The sequence below is a fragment of the Oryzias melastigma genome, linkage group LG17, assembly GCF_002922805.2.
Source record: "Oryzias melastigma strain HK-1 linkage group LG17, ASM292280v2, whole genome shotgun sequence".
NCBI lineage: Eukaryota > Metazoa > Chordata > Actinopteri > Beloniformes > Adrianichthyidae > Oryzias > Oryzias melastigma.
The window spans coordinates 4,106,192-4,123,520 of NC_050528.1; the positions used below are offsets into that span (position 1 = coordinate 4,106,192).

The 17,329-nt window shown below is 36.9% G+C and overlaps 1 long non-coding RNA gene across 1 annotated transcript; it reads right to left on the reverse strand.

Annotated features, from left to right (window-relative positions):
• Positions 1 to 13,818: 13,818 nt before the first annotated feature.
• Positions 13,819 to 14,622, reverse strand: LOC112147578. The gene is made up of 4 exons (XR_002919479.1): positions 14,499 to 14,622; positions 14,320 to 14,402; positions 14,118 to 14,217; positions 13,819 to 13,921 (listed from the first exon to the last, which is right to left on the reverse strand). It is a non-coding gene; the product is annotated as an uncharacterized LOC112147578 (long non-coding RNA).
• Positions 14,623 to 17,329: the final 2,707 nt, after the last annotated feature.

Here is a 17,329-nt window from a genome sequence, read left to right on the forward strand (position 1 = left end):
TTTATTAATTTTTCAAATTTAGTTTTACTGCTGTTAATTTCTGCCCCCCAAAAACAACAAATAAACACAATAAAATGAAAATTCTTCTTTGGTTCTCCAGGAGTAATTTGGATTTATTATATTAATTGATTCGATTTATTGGTTAATTTCAAGCATTGATTGTAGATAATGTAACAAAATCCCATGTATATATATATATATGACAGAAATAATGAAATGAATTAATAAAAAAACAAGGAAACATGTACGTAAATGAAAAATGAAAATAATTATTTAATTACTCATAACCATATATAGAAATAATCTAAAAGTAAAATACATCACTTCAAATAGAACTCATTGATTATAAGAGTCAATAATAATTCAATTGTAAAGAACAAACCCAACTTGCACTTCAAACTTAGTCTAGCAGAGGGCGGCATCGCGCTGAAAAGCCAGTTCTCCCCAAATCTGACCTTTCATCCTTTTTCTTCGTTCAAATTCAACATTTCTGCCTCTGTAGAAAACAAATAGTTATTGAAAAATGCCCAACCATAAAATGAAATAAAATCTACTTTAATAAACACATTTACCACATTTTAAAAAGGGAGTTTCTGCTGCTGTGTGTCGCTGTAATGAGAGAAAAAGTATAAACAGTCATGAAGGATCAATCACAGGGAAACATTTTCTTGTTTTTATATTATTAGTGAAATCCTAAACAATAAATGTGCATCTTTAATAAAAACATACATGACTGCAGAAATTGTTTGTCTACCATTTTTTTCACTGTTTTTTTTTTTTTAATCAAATGAGAAAAGTTTGTTTTTATTCAGGTTTATTACAGAACTGAGGCTGAGGAAAAGTTAAGGCAGAAAATCAGAGTAACAATAAAAGACGGAGCAAACAGATGACAAAGTTTAAAACACTGACTGTGTCTGGATTCCTTCTCTAAATACAGTGCACTACATAAAACGCCTTAAATGTTAAACATTTCTAGAATCTATGATTCCAAACATCCAGAACCTGGAAATCTCCCAGAAGTCTTTGCAAAAACCCAGCGTGCATCGATGCTCTCTAGATATTGTATATTTCAGCATAATAGCAATTTACGATCAGATTATAAGATGAGGGCGCCAGTTTGAGCGTCGGCCAGGCGGCTCGGGAGAATCGTTCAAGTCATTGTTCAAGTCTTTGAAGGAGAACCATTCCAACATTTGATTCTGTCAGCGGTCCTTTGGGATTTACTTACGTTTATTCCTTTTTGTCTGCACTTTCAGTGGTATTTAAAATAAATAACCAGTCTAACAAGTGAACATCTGGATCTTTTTTCTGTTTGAAAATACGACAAGATCCATTCAAGTTTGTCTCGGCGCTCGCTCATCCTCACAGGAGACGTCTGCGTCTAATTCAGGCTGCAAGCTTTAAAAGTGCGGCGAAGAAAAACCTTTGGTTCTTGATTTTATGGAGGAGCTGCACCATTCCGTATGATATGCAACTTATAATTTATAAGGTACAATCAAAAGAGTGAAAAAAAGTCCAAAGCACATAACCTCAGAGTGAAATCTATTTCTCCAGAGTAAATCCTCATCTAAAAATGTCGACAGCATGCTCCTCTTGTTGTTTTAAACTGCTGCATCGGTACATTCCATTGAGGAAAACAACAGTAGGACAATGATTGGTACATTGTTGAATTGTAAAGTAGGTGTTAAAAGGTCTTCACGGACCCATTGATGAAGTCTGCTCCCATTGGCTACCCGTCATCTGTCAATCAAACCCCCCAGACGGTCGACGTCAGACCCACAAACGCTTATTGAGCCATCTGATTGGTCAATTTATAACTCGAATAACTTGTGATAATGGAAAAAAATCTTTAAAAAAATAGGATTAGAAAAAAGAAGTTAATCAGAAAGCAGCAGAGGAAGAATGATTATTCTGACATATAAAATGACTGAGAAATAACTGTCTGTTTCTCAATGGAAGTCAATGGGACTTTGGCCTTTTTGCAACCCAGTGGTACTTCCTATATGGAACACGGAAGTAGGGGGGGTTGCTCTGTCCAGTTCTTATATACAGTCAAGAGTTAAAACAGCTGGCATAATACTAAAATGTTAGCTAAGCTTCAAATTAGCCCAAAAAATGTCTAAATTAGCAAAATAAAACCAGCTAGCATAATGCTACAAAAAGCTCAAATTGATACAAAAAAATAACCCAAAAGCAGCTGTTGCTGAACATTTTAAAGTTTATATGGTGTCTCCAGCTGAAAGTATTTAAGGTTTTAAAGGATTTGATCAATTTCTCATGCATTTCCTATGGAGCATATTTTGTTAAAATCAAAATAAATCAGTTTGCTGTAAATCAAAGTATTGTTCACATCCATCACCATATTTTTGAACAACTTTTTGCTTGAGTTGGTTTGTGTTTATTTGCATAGTTATGATTTATTAGAAAAAGTGTAAATGTGAAGTTGTGTGTTTTTTAAACATTTCTAGAATTTCGATAAAGTTTTGAACATGTGTGTCATGGGAAGACGGCTACCTATGAGCAGCAGCGCCGTTTAAACTCTGACTAAATGTTTTTTCTTTTCAGAATTTCATCAGAGAAATAATAAGAAGACACAGAACCAAAGAGTTTTCTTAAACCATCACAACTTTATTGTTTGTTTTCTACTAGTTCAGTGTCACAAGGAAACGTATTTCTGCTTCATTGTCCTCGATTCAAACCAAACTTTATGCTGCCGTCTGATGAACAGAGACACACCGGACGCTCGTCAGGCTTTGCACTTAGCCAGTCCGTATCCCATGCAGGCCCACTCGTTGGTCATCTCCAGGAATCCCGGAGCCGAGGTGAGTCCACTCGCTGTTAAAGTCGTGACAGAAAACCGTCAAATCCCGTCAAATGTTTGTGTAAACATGCAGACGATGCTGCTTCACCTGCCAGCAGGTTGTAGAGGTTGCAGTAGTTGAGGCCGTCGTCGAGCAGGCTGGTGAATCCCAGAGAGATGGACTCCGCCTGGAGACGAAGACACACATCAATGAAAGGATGCGGGAGAGAGGAAACGACAGCGGGATGTTGACACTGACGGAGACGCGGCAGCCTCCGGTCAGGATGGTGTCACTGAAGGAGAAGGTGATGTTCTGCATCTGGACGCCGTCAGACGTGTGGTTGGCTTTGACCACCAAAGGAGTCGCCAGCACGAGCTGCAAAAGTACCACATCACGTCAGACGACTTCTCCTGCTATCCTGCAATAGAAGGACCTGACCTTATACTCGGGGGCGGAGGCCTGAATCTGCTGTCCGATTGTGGTGCTGATTTGGGCGCACGGCGTTGCAAAGAGCCTGGAAGCAGAACAGAGAAGGTGAACGCACAGACGGGCGGAGCACGAGCAGCTCAGCTCATCAGACTCACCAGAGAGCTCGGCAGAAGGCGTGGTAAGGGACGGGGAAGGGGAAGGGCGCCGGGGGCGGGAAGGCCGTGAAGCAGCCAAACAGTCCTGCGAGGACGGCCGAGGTCAGCAGCAGAGTCTTCATGGCGAGCCTCTTCCTTTGCAGCGGTGCAGACGCCAACAGCAGGTTCCTGGCTCAGGAGGTCGGGAATAAAATCTGGGAGGCGGCAGACTCTTATATAGCAAAGAGCTGGCCTGTCACAAGGCGCAGAAATGCGGCGTGAAATGGATGTGGGTGACTCGTGTGTCTTGTGGTCATTGTCTGACTTGGAGGTGGTCTTGTGCCGATTGTCTTCGGTTGAAGCATGAAATTCCTGCTGAAATACTCATGATCGAATGAAGCAGATCTTTCCACGGTTCCATAGATTAGTTTAAAGGTCGAGCAAAAAAAAAAAAAAAAAAAAAATTTAGAGGAAATATAAACAAAAATGGGATTACCTGCAATAATCTGTGTAATGCTGTAAGATAAATGTAGCTGCTGAAGAGAGCTGATCGCTTTAAATGCTCAAGCTAACAGATGAAAATACTGAAGCTGAAAGCTTGTTAAAATATTTGATACATGGAAAATTATCAAACACTGTTAAATGTGTAAAAAACTAGAAACATGTCTAAATTAGCCAAAACAGCTAGGCTTACTGTTAAAATATTAGCTACATTCCAAATTGGCCTAATAAAATGAAAGAATTAATGAATGAATGAATGAAATAGTTTATTTGAAGCAATCAGGAATAATACATAAAAAAAATATCATCACTTTGAATCCCAAGTAGATGGTTTGAAAGGGGGTGAGAGGAAGCGAACTTATACAATCCCACCCCGACTCGACCATACCATTTTCTCTACATTAATTATCAATATCCGGTTCTGGACTTAATTTTAAATATTTATGCTCTGTATATTTATAGATACATATATATATTGAATGAATAAAATGGTTTATTTCAAGCAATCAGGAATAATATATGAAAAAACATACAGGAAACATGTCTAAATTAGCCAAAACAGCTAGCATATTGCTAAAATATTAGCTAAATTCCAAATTATCCTAAAACAAAAGTTAAAAAAAAGTTAAATTTTCCATAACAGCCAGCATAATGCTAAAATATTAGCTAAAATTCAAATTGACCTTAAAAACAAGAGAATATCTAATTTTGCCAAAAAAATAACGAATTGCTAAAATATTAGCTAAACTCTAAATTAGCCTAAAGAGCTGGTAAGAAAAATAGAGAAACATTTATATAAAAATTTTGTCATTTTTTCTCAAAGCTAAAACGTCACAGTAGAGAAGACATAAGAGCCATGTGTGATCTGAAATGATCAGATCTGACAGAGAAAGACTCAAGTTTTTCCCACATCATCCTGTGAACAATTGTTTGGTTTGGCATCAAAAGACAGAATCCACATTAGTCGACATTTTTGGAGTCAATAAAAGTGTTTGCAGATCCAACAGAGCAGAGATCTGCAGGAGATCCGGATGTCCTGCCCGTCAGAATCTGATGGACTTTTAGTGTGGAGTAGAGATCAGTCGCAGTCGCTCAGCAGCGCGTGCACACACGATGACACGGCATGGCGTGGAATAGATCTTCTCTGCTCCTTAATCAAAGGGTCACAGGACTGATGGTCACGATGAACACAAACACACTCAGGTTAGACTGTATATGTGAGAACTGGACCGTGGAAACGGTTTACGTCCGGCTCCAAATGAAGTCATTTCAGTTTAAATGTTCTGTGATATGGATGTTGGAGCCATTCGTGGTCACTAAGGAGTCAGTCCAGATCTGGTAAAACAGGAGCAAAGAAAACAAAATATTTGATTTGTTTTTGCTGAAAAACACACATTTTATTTTTATTTTCAGACTTTGTTTTATTCTGAAGCTCGTTCATATTTGCATAATTTTGACAGGATATAAAAATATTTTGAGATATCTATAATTTATTTTTTTATATAAATTGATAATTGATTTGCATAAAGTCTGAAATAGTGTTAAATGTACTTACATGTGATTTATTGTCACTTAAGGATTCTTAATCAGGCTGCACGGTGGCGCAGTGGTTAGCGCTCTCGCCTCACAGCGAGAAGGCCCCGGTTCGACTCCCGGCTGGGACCTTTCTGTGTGGAGTTTGCATGTTCTCCCCGTGCATGCGTGGGTTTTCACCGGGGACTCCGGCTTCCTCCCACCGTCCAAAGACATGCTTCATAGGTTCATTGGTGACTCTAAATTGCCCCTAGGTGTGAATGTGAGAGTGGATGTGTGTGTGATTGAGGCCCTGAGACAGACTGGCGACCTGTCCAGGGTGAACCCCGCCTTCGCCCATCAGCAGCCGGGATAGGCTCCAGCACCCCGCGACCCCGAAAGGGACTAAGCGGTCAGGAAAATGGATGGATGGATGGATTCTTAATGACCTGAATCTATTTTGGAAAGATATAAATATCTGATCACAAGTTTTGAACAGTAATTTTGAATAGTAATTAGTGTAAAGGAAGAGTTGGGGTGGGATTATATAAATTCACTTCTTCCCACTCTTTTTCAAGCAATCTGCCATTCTGATCTGATCTGATCTGATCTGATCTGACCTGACCTGGCCTGACCTGACCTGACCTGACCTGATCTGATCTGATCTGATCTGATCTAATCTAATCTAATCTAATCTAATCTAATCTAATCTAATCTAATCTAATCTAATCTAATCTAATCTAATCTAATCTAATGCAATATAATTAATTCTAATCTAATCTAATAGAATCTAATATATTATAATATAATATAATTAATTCTAATCAAATCTAATCAAACTCAACCTAACGTAGCGTAGCGTAGTCTAGCTTAGAGTAGCCTAGCCTAACCTTGCCTAGCCTAGCTTAACCTAACGTAACCTAACGTAGCGTAGCCTAGCTTAGCCTAGCCTTGCCTAGCCTAACGTAACCTAACGTAACCTAACGTAACCTAACGTAGCGTAGCCTAGCTTAGCCTAGCCTTGCCTAGCCTAGCTTAACCTAACGTAACCTAACGTAGCGTAGCCTAGCTTAGCCTAGCCTTGCCTAGCCTAACGTAACCTAACGTAACGTTACGTAGCCTAATCTAATATAAATTGATATAAAATTAAAGAAATTAGTTTTTTATTTTCCTTTAATGTTTAGATTATTTGTAACTTGTAAAAATTTGACTGAAAATATATTTTTATAGAGAGAAAAATATAAGTTTATTAAGGTGATTTGTTCTGAAATTAAATTACTGTCTAATTTCATTCATAATTGTGGTTAAAAAAATGTACTTGAACAAATGTTCATCATGTTCGCCCCGTGACCTCAGGACTGTTTTGGAATTGACCCTCTGAACACCCCTGCTCTAAACCATCCAATGAGGAGCCTTCAGATGGGCGGAGTCTAAATCAGGGAAAACGCCCATCAGTGTTTGTTGTGGATCAGTGTGGAGGACGAGGTTCGTCCAGACGGTCATGGATCTCAGAGCTCTGCTCCTCACTTCTGCTGCCTTCCTGCTGATCCTCATCCGCCGCATGTCTGCTGTAGATCCGTCCACGTGCAGAGCCGTTTGGTAACAATCCTTTCTCAATTATTGATTATTTTATGTTGCAAAAAGGAAAAAACAAGTTTCTTCTTCTAGGCTCTTCAAGACGCCGTGCACTCAGCCTCGAGCGGCTGTGGTGGAGCGGGTGAACGCCTGGAGCTCTCACCCGTGTTACGACAGCGAGGAGGAGGAGTGCTCTTATCAGGTGATTCCATCAGCTCAAGAGCTGCTGATGAGGAGACGGATGGAACCATCTGTTGGTTCATTCCTGATGTCAAAGTCAAATGAGCCTCTTGAAATGCAGTGATCTGAATTATTGCCTCTCAGATACTGACGGAGGCGCCGGGATACGTGGAGATCAAACACACGTACCTGAGCAGCCAGAAGACCACCGCTCTCAACTTCACCTTCAAGCCCCCCGCCGCCCCTTCCTTCTGCTCCATGAGGGTACGGAGATGTTCTAATGTTGACCCTGGAACAACAGTAACACTGCTGTGTGTCTTCACAGGGACTCTCCACCACAGCGCCTCCGGGAGGTTCGAGTCCCTACTGTGTCCTCCACAATTTAGTTAACGGTTTGTGAAGGTTTTTGTTAAACAATCCAGATTTAGACTGCTTTTGTATGAGTTTTTAATTTCCTGTTCAAACAGGAAGTGGACTGACTCAGGAGGCCGGCTTCACAGAGATCTGCAACGCAGCGATGTGCCCCTCCATGGACGTGACGGCGTGCGGCGCAGCATGAGTCCTGCAAAATATACAGTTTATTCTCTTAATCTGTCATGATCATTACGGATTTCCTGTTTTTAACAGAAGCTGAACATTATTTAATCAGAATTTTGTGTTATTATTTACAGATAAACGTGTACACCTGAATTGTTTAAGCTAAATTGTAGTGTAAGTAATAAAAAAAACAATTTAAACGTGTTGGATGTTAAAAATCAAAGAACTGATGCCATAATTCTGCTGCTGGACAAATTAAACGAGAAAAACAACAAAAAAAAGAATCAATAAACTAATACCTTTGTTTTTAATTGATAATTTAAGCTTATATACCTACTAGTCTCATTAATTATATTAAAAGTAATTAAGCGAATTATCACAGTCTGGAATGAAGGTTTCACTATAAAAACACAATTAAAAACATCTATTGCTGCAGATTAATTGAAAAAATGTTGTTTTTGCTCAAACAATATTTATTTGATTGTTTTTAAAGTTATTTTCTGCTTAAAATCAATGTTTGGCATCTTCCTTACAAATAAGTGCAACTACTGACTGTTTAATCTAATCTGATCCTCTAAACTAAATCTAAATCTAATTTAATGTATCTAAAAAATCAAAGCTAATTAAAATCTGTTTCATTTTAATGACTTATATTGTTTATTCTTGAAAACTGCCGTTATTTACATTTCAATTTTGATTAATTCATTAAAAGAAAAGAAAAAAAGTCTTAATTAGCCATTAACAAGTTCTTTTTTAAAATATTTAGTGAATTAAAAAAAAACGAATTAATTACCTTAAAAAGCAACGATGAAAGACAATGTTGGGTTAAAACTGATTTAAAAAACTTTCATAATAAAACTGCAGCTCGCTCTAAGAGGAAAATGAATAAACAGGAAATGGTTGGTTGTGGTTTTTGAAATAGCCGATAAGAAAAGCTGTGATTTATTTGTTCCTCTCAGAAACGTCACGGTGGGTTTTATCAGTAAATAAATGACACTAAACGTCTCATTTGTCTTGTTTTCCATCAACAGTGTTTTTTATTCTGATTAAAGCACTTTGAAAATGTCACGTTTCTGGTTTCATGTTTGTAAAAACAGAAATGATTTATAAATGTTTGGGAGAACCGGAGAAACTCTGAAAACAGTAATAATTTTATAGAAGATAAATGTTAAAATAGACGATAAATCAAAACAGAATCCACTAAAACTAAACTAATAAAAGAACCATTTCCACATGAAGAAGATCCAACAGATTCCAGCTCACTGCAGGAGAACGAGCAGCTGACTGGATTCTGATCCGGTGTCATTCGTTACTTCGTTTTTCAACAGTGAAAAAGCAAAAACCAAAGAATTCTTTAAAATAAATCATTTCTAAATCAACGTGTAAAATCTAGATGTAAACTTGATTTTTGTATATAAATGTAAGAGGCTTAATGTAGTTGTGTTCCAGTTAAAAATCTGTGTTTTTACCTTTTAAGTTGTTTATGGAGAATTACTTAATAAAAGTACATGCAAAAATGAAATAAAAATAAATGTCTGAATCAACATGTAAAAATGGATACTGGATCATTTTTCCTTCAACGAATAAAATCAAGAATGGAGTAAACAGATGATGGACGTTCAGTTTTGTTTTTACCTTTTTCATCTTAGGGTAACTTTATAGACTTTTTTACTTTTCATGAATGTATCTTGAAATCAAAGAGCTTTAAAGGTAACCCAGACCAAAACATGAGTCATGACATCGACCAGTTTCAAGAAAAGAGTCAACAAATGAAAATGAAAAATGAATGAGGTGGCCACAGGTGTAGGAATGCAGCAATCAGGTATGTAGACTTTCTATTTTAGAGTTTAGCTAATATTTCAGCTACATGCTAGCTGTTTTGGCTAATTCAGGCTTCTTTTCATCATGTTTTTAGACGGTTTTGGATTTTTGCTAATATGTCAGCTACATGTTAGCTGTTTTGGCTAACCTGAGTTTTGGAGTTCTGCTAATATGTCAGTTACATGTTAGCTGTTTTGGCTAACCTGAGTTTTGGAGTTCTGCTAATATTTCAGCTAAATGCTAACTGTTTTGGCTAATTCTGTTTTTTCCCCCCCATTTTTTAGGCGGTTTTGGATTTTAGCTAATACTTCAGCTACATGTTAGCCGTTTTGTCAAATCTAAGTTTTTTTGTGTCAATTTTTGAGTTTAGCTAATATTTCAGCTAAATGCTAATTAGTTTTTTGTTTTTTTTAGGCTAATTTGATATTTAGCTAACTGGCTATCACTTTCAGCATTTTCAGATATCAGCACTAGCATCTTTAGCGGCCAACTCAGCTTACATTATTCACACCAGCATTATCACAGGTAATGCTATATATCTAATTATGTTACAAAGTTACAGTTTTAAAGTGTTAAAAATGTAGTTTAAGAGTGTTCAATAAATGTTTGGTGGGATTTACCTCCACGTGAGGATTGGAGGATTCATTGGAGACAAAACGTGATTAAAACATTATCACTGTTATCAATATCATCCATAGTAGGACTTTTCTCACAAATACTTTTTTTTGGCATCCTTCTGTTCATTTGGCGCAGACAGGATGCAAACAATCTTTTTAGAAGACAATTCCCTTCAGCATGTGACAGCACATGCCTCCTTCAGGATCTGTATTGTTTCGCTTCGTTCTGGGACTTTAGGAGCAAAAACACTGTCGCCACTGTGACAGATGGGATTTTATGGATTTGAGTCTTCTGGAGCAAATTTATGCAAATATGGGCTGAGCTTCGTTATGACCTCATGAAGCCTGAAATCGATTTGACCACAGACATGCCATGTGGTTTTGGAGGTGACTGTCAGTTGATGGTCATGTGGAGACAGCTGAGATACACAATACAGGGATGAACGCAGCGAGTCATTTCACTACAATAACCGATTCAGGATCCTTCTTTGTTTCTGAGAGTTTGGTTGGGATACATTTACACCTTTAAGTATTAGATTGTAAAAAACAACCAAACTCAATTTAAATCTTTAAGACTTTTGTGTGCAAATAAATGAAAGAACAAACACGTCTCACAGGTGGAGACGGACTGTCTGCAGGTGAAAAATGGTCAAACCTGTACGAGCATGAAGGAGGACCACGGCACATGTCAAGGTCGTCGTAGAAAATAGATGAGATTGGGCATTTTTTTATTGATCAGATACCAATCAATATCAAAAATAATGATTCCAATATCGATATTTTCGATATTGATCAGATAAGTATAAGATCCGGTCAATATAACAAATATCAACACCAATATTGATACTTTTTGATATTGATCAGACAGTCAATATCGATTCCAATATCGATTTTGCGTAATTGATTGTATCGGATCAAATCCAACACTGATCAATATTAAAAATATCGATACCAGCATCAATATTTGCAATACTGATTGGTATTGGATCAGTTCCGGCTCTGATACTGATCAATACTACAAATATTGACACCAATATTGATATTTGTGATATTGATCAGTATCGGATCAGGATCAGATCTGATACAGGTCAAAATCACAAATATTGATTCCAATGTCAATATTTACGATATTGATGGTATCAGATCAGGATCAGATACAATACAGGTCAATATTGCAAATATCGATTCCAACATAGATGTTTGCAATATTGATCAATATTGGATCAGATTCAGATCAATATCACAAATATCGATACCAACATTGATATTTGCAATATTTATCGGAATCCGATAAGAAACAGATTCAGATACTGATCAATTTAAAAAATATCAACACCAATATTGATCCTTGTGATATTGATTGGATTCGACAACAATCAGGATTACAAAATATCGATTCCAATATTGATATTCGCGATATTGATCGGATCAGGATCAGATCCAATATATGTAAATATCGCAAATATCAATACCAACATCGATATTTGCAATGCTGATCTGTATTGGATCCGATACTGATCAATATCACAAATATCGATTCCAATATTTGCAATATTGATCGAAATCAGATAAGAATCAGATCAGATACATACATTTCAGAAAAATGGACACCAATATTAATACTTGTGATATTGATCAGATCTAATATGGCTCAGGAACAGATCTGATACATATCAATGTTGCAAATATCAATACCAACAATGATGTTTGCAATACTTATCAGAATTGGACCAGTATCGGATTTGATACTGATCAATATCACAAATATCAACACCAATATCAATATTTGTGATACTGATTGGATCAGGATTGGATTCGATAACAGTCAAAAGTGCAAATATCGATTCCAATACCAATATCGGTATCGGATCGGGATTCAATCTGATACTGGTCAATATTGCAAATAATAATACCAGAATCAATATTTGCAATACTGATTGGTATTTGATCAGTATCGGTTCTGATACTGATCAATGTCATAAATAGTGAAACCAATATTGATATTTGTGATATTGATCGTATCAGATCAGTATCAGATCCAATAACAGTCAATATCACAAATATCAATCAAAAATATCAATATTTTTCCTAAATGTTGAGGGTGTGACATGAACCTCAAATTCTCGATTGTTTTAAATCATTGTGAATGATTTCCCTTTTAATTACTTGATAAATATAAAAATAGATTTAGTAGAACATTTTTGATTAAATTCAGAATTGTTTTTTAAAATAAAAACCTATTTAAATTAAATAAAAGTGAATACAAAACAGTTAATGGACCAAAGGAAACAAATAACTATGATGCAAAAATAAATCAAAATGTTTAAAGATAAAAAAAAAAACATGGTGAAAATATAAATAATTAGTAACTTCTTTGCATATCATAAATAATAACAGAATCATTTCAACATTTTTTGGTGTTAGTGAAACCAAAAAATATCTCTGCCGGGTATTTCATGGCAAGTTTGGTGCTGAAATCGCACAGAAAATTTTCAAACTAGAGTGGAGATATTGTTATCTGTGGGTTGGTATTGATCCAGTACGAACGTGAGATTGATGCTATCAATATTTTGGATCGACCTAGCACTGAAGACTTATACAACACGTAAGGATGAAGACGGTGAGACGAGGCGTGTCGGAATAGAATTTCATTTTTTTAACTTCTCATATCCTATACACATCATGAGGAGCATCACCTGTACATCATGAGTGTGTGTAACTTACATTACATTTATGAATACTTCACTGTACACTTATCACTCGCACAAGAAGGATACATTCAATTTCTATCCTTGCAACACATTCTCATTCCCAAGTCGTCCCATTTTGATGCATTATTAAAGACATTCGGCATCAAAAACTGACGTTTAAATCCGGGGTCTGCCGTTTTGCCGGACGTGGACCAATCCTTGGGACGCGGCTGGCACTTGCACCCTAACCCAGTGCCCTAACCGACTTCCTATTAAATCAAGCTCCCCAACCTCCAGGCCAGTCCAGTACCGGAATGTGGACTGCACAGGTATCCTACCCCGAACACTCGTTCTCCTAACCTCAACCTGGTACTGAACGCAGATTGGTGCAGATTGGTACTGGGTGTGGATTGCTAACAGGTCCTGATGTGGGGGACCAGGCTAGGGTTAGGGAACTGACTGCGTCCCAAGGCTCGGTCCACGTCTGACAAAACAACCGATTTAATTGGAACGCCCAAAATTTCATAAATTTCATCAATTTTTGATGTGGTTGGCCCAGACCGATGATTTAATTGGGACAACCAAAGTGACGCTGAAGGGTCCTTATCCATGCGCCAATAAGTGACGACTTGGGAGTGAGAATGTGTTTTTCCTTGAGGTAGCCGTACAGGCCTCAAGGAAACTGTAAGACACACCTGTGCTCACCTTAAGATGCAAACCCCCCCCATATGGATCCATGTGACTAAGACTTTAGCCACAGAACATCCTTCATCCATCTTCATGATCCGCTGAATCCTTTTCATGGTCAAGGAGTTGCTGGAGCCTATCTTAAGAACAGGAATAGGCTTTCCCACTTCCCTGCTCCGTGGCGTTGGAGGCCCCTAAAATCTTGAAGGTTCTGCTAATGCCTCGCCATCATGAGGTTTGATATTGGACTATATAAATAAAGTGGAATTGAATTATATTTGAAACTATCTTTGTGACCAAAGATCCTCTTACGGTAAAGAACAAATGATTTCAGTTTATGTTGGGGGTCATACAATGTATGATGTCTTTGTTTTATTTGTCTTGACTCCTCCATGCGTTTCTTCCGCTCTTCAATAACATATTTATGCATCTTTAGCCTGATAATGGAAATAAAAAGGATTTCAGTCACACGATTCTGAAGGATACCGTGACCTAGTTCAAAAATACAGTTAAAAATGGCATAAAACTTGAAAAATATCAGTTTTAGGTGAAAAAAAGTAACTTAGCATGAAAGCAAATAAATTCTGCTTTAGAAAAGAATATTTACTGTTTTTAATTGTGTCCTGAACTCACCGTTTGTCATGTGTTTTCACTGAAACAACTTCCTCCTCAAAAGCGATGAAGAGATGTGGACAAAAGCAGAGATCCTCTCTGCGTGAAGACCTCTCACTGGCTGAGGAAGTCACACTCCATTAGTAACACATTAAGCCATCACTCAAGAGACAGCCGCGGCGTGGCAACCCGGGCGCTGTGAGCGATGGCTCTGAATCCTCACCTGGACCACGATGACCGCCAGAGCTCTGCTGGTCGCTGCTGGCTTTCTGCAGCTGCTGCTTTTCGCTTCTTCCGCCGTAGATCCTTCAAAGTGCATAGCAATATGGTAAAAACCTGGACTTTTGTTCTTTTCTAATGAAAATATTTGAAGAATGATTTGTTTTGTGATCTCTGCAGGACCTTCAGGCTGCCTTGTTCTGGACCCGTCGGTGATCTGGTGAATCAGCTGAAGACCTGGAGCTCAAAAAAGTGTCGCGACGGTCCAGAAAAGTGCAATTATGAGGTAACTGTCAACTGAATAAACAAAATTTTATTCATTATAAAGAATATTTGAGATATTTGTTTGTTTTTGATGCAAATATGTTTTTTTAAAGATTATAAAGGAGTCGTCTCAGTCCCTCGAGGTGAAGCACACGTCTCCTCAAACTGGAAAAGTCATGGATATTAACTTTGAATTTGCTCCTCCGGCGGCAAAATCCTTCTGCAAAATTAAGGCAAGGTTATGCAATTACTTTATTGAGCAGAAGTATGTTTTTTTTAAAACACTCATCTCTGTGTAGGCTATTTCAACGTCCACCTCTAAGAACGCCACCAGTCCAAACGACTACTGCATCCTTCACAATCCGATAGAAGGTGCTGCGTTCATATGTGCTGATCAACTGCAGAGTTTCAAGGAAAGTTAATTTAAATGTGTTTGTATTTCATCTTTGCATCATAAAGCCAGTGGACTGACGGAGGCTGAAGGCTACCAGGAGATCTGCAACAAGCAGAAATGTCCCTCCAAGTCGTCGTCGCACTGCGACAAGAAGGACAACGCTCTGATGTTCACTCACGTCTTATAGATAAAGTTTGGAGCCACAAATATTTAAAGTTCACTTATTCCATGACAAAAATCACCAGCAACAGAAAATGTCCAAAAAGAGAAACTCTGTATTGATGACATTATAAAAGTTGATGCACGAAAACCTTCAAGTTGTGGCTGCTATTTATTTATTTATTTTTTTAAGTTGAAATTGTTTTCTGTCATACTTTTCGACAAAAGGCTGTGGAGCACGTGACCAAGTCAAGGCCCGGGGGCCGGATCCGGCCCTCCACATCATTTTATTTTATTGTTATTAATGTTATCCTTCGCTCAATTCTAACTTGTATAATTTTGACTAAATATATTTTTATAAAAAGTAAAATAATTAAATTATTTAAGGTTTAAGTTGATTTATTCTGGAATAATATTCCTGCTTTTTTATTATTCATAATTATGTTTAAAAGTTACAGTTTTACATTTTTTAAAATTGGCATAGGTAGCTAGCTGCTAGTTTTTTAGACTATTTCGGCATTTGCTAGGTTTTGTTACGCTAATTTAAGGTGTAGCTAATATTTCAGTAGATTTGGCTAATTTAGACTTTTCTTTAGAAGTTTTTTGGACTGTTTAGAGTTTAGCCAATATTTCAGCAATACGCTGCTAGCTGTCAGGTGATGCTACATATCTAGTTCATAATTATTAAATTACAGTTTTAAAATTGTAAAAATTTTCATTCAGCTAGCATTTACAAAGATTGTTTTAGGCTATTTTGGAGTCAAGCTAATGTTTTGGTTACATGCTAGCTGTTTTGGCTAATTTAGGCTTTTTCCCGTTTTTTAGGATGTTTTGAAGTTTAGCTATTTTTTCCAGCTACATTCTTTTTTTAAGTTTTTATGCTAATTTAGCTTTTAGCTAATATTTAAGTGGCTATCAGCTTCAGTGTTTTTGAAGTGAACTTTTGCTTAGAACTAGCAAAAAAAACGTATTGACCTGATTAACATTCAATTTAAAGTAATTCTATTGGGGTTTTTTTTATCTTTTGTAGCTTATTTCCCATTTTTTAATTCTTGTGTGGAATTTCTAGATTGTTATGATTTACTGACAGATCATTTTACTACTTTCTAGAATTTTTTTTTTTTTAAAGTTTGTTTTTTTATTTCTTTTCATATACATTTTTTTTGCATTTTGATGTTAAGCAAAATGGTAATATGCAGGTTTTGATATTTTAGTATTGATAGTCCTGTTTTTAAATATGATCTGTATTTAAAGAAAACATTATCGTTAAAGGATAAATGTTTAGCATTTGTTTTTCCCTCCATTGTAAACCAAATTAAATGTAATGTATCATCACAGCAAATCCCATAAAATTCATCATGATTTCCATCTAAAACACAGATTTTTGTTCCTGTTTTGCAAGAGCAGATGTATATTTTGAACCTATCTTGTGAAATCGTTGCATTCTTAATAATTTACACAAAAATAACCAACATATTCATAAAACAAATTGTAATGAGAGAAATAAAAGTAAACAAACACTGAGGTTTTTAATTAGTTTTTGTTATGTATAATGTAACTTTATCAGAAATGTTTTAGATATTTTTGCAAAAATTGTGTTGATTTTAGTTCTGGTTTTGTAAAACCCGAATTAAAGGCCGTAAAATGACGCTTTTCTCTGCTTCAGAATCTGCTGGAAATATCGAAAAGTTAATGCAAGTGAAAGAACATCAAAGGGCTAAATAAAATAAAACCAGTCAGACGTGATGAATATGCACTCGCTTTATTTACAACAGTCAGCATCCTCTTTATCCATGGAGTCGGTGGATCAGAAACATAAAAAGTGTCCGAAGCAGAGAATGTACAGCCCGGCTTGTACAGTATTTACACAGGTGAACCTCTCGCTCGTGTGCCTCCGTAGATCTAGAGCGCTCCTTAGTCTTTCTATCTGATCTCTCCGTCCTTCCTAAGACTCCCATTTAGCCCTAATGCGTAGCAGCAAGTGTGAAGGCAGACGAAAAAAACACAGAAGTCTGGAGACAAACGGGTCCATGAAGCTCCCGCCCATGTTGGAGATTTCCACGTCTGGGTTGTATGTTCAGAACAAATCGCTCCAGCAGAAGGAGGGAGTATTACTCCGGAGCAGAGAGACTAGAAGAAAATATTGCATTTTGAAACCCACTTTATTGACAGCTTGTTGTTCTGGGTACAATGAAAT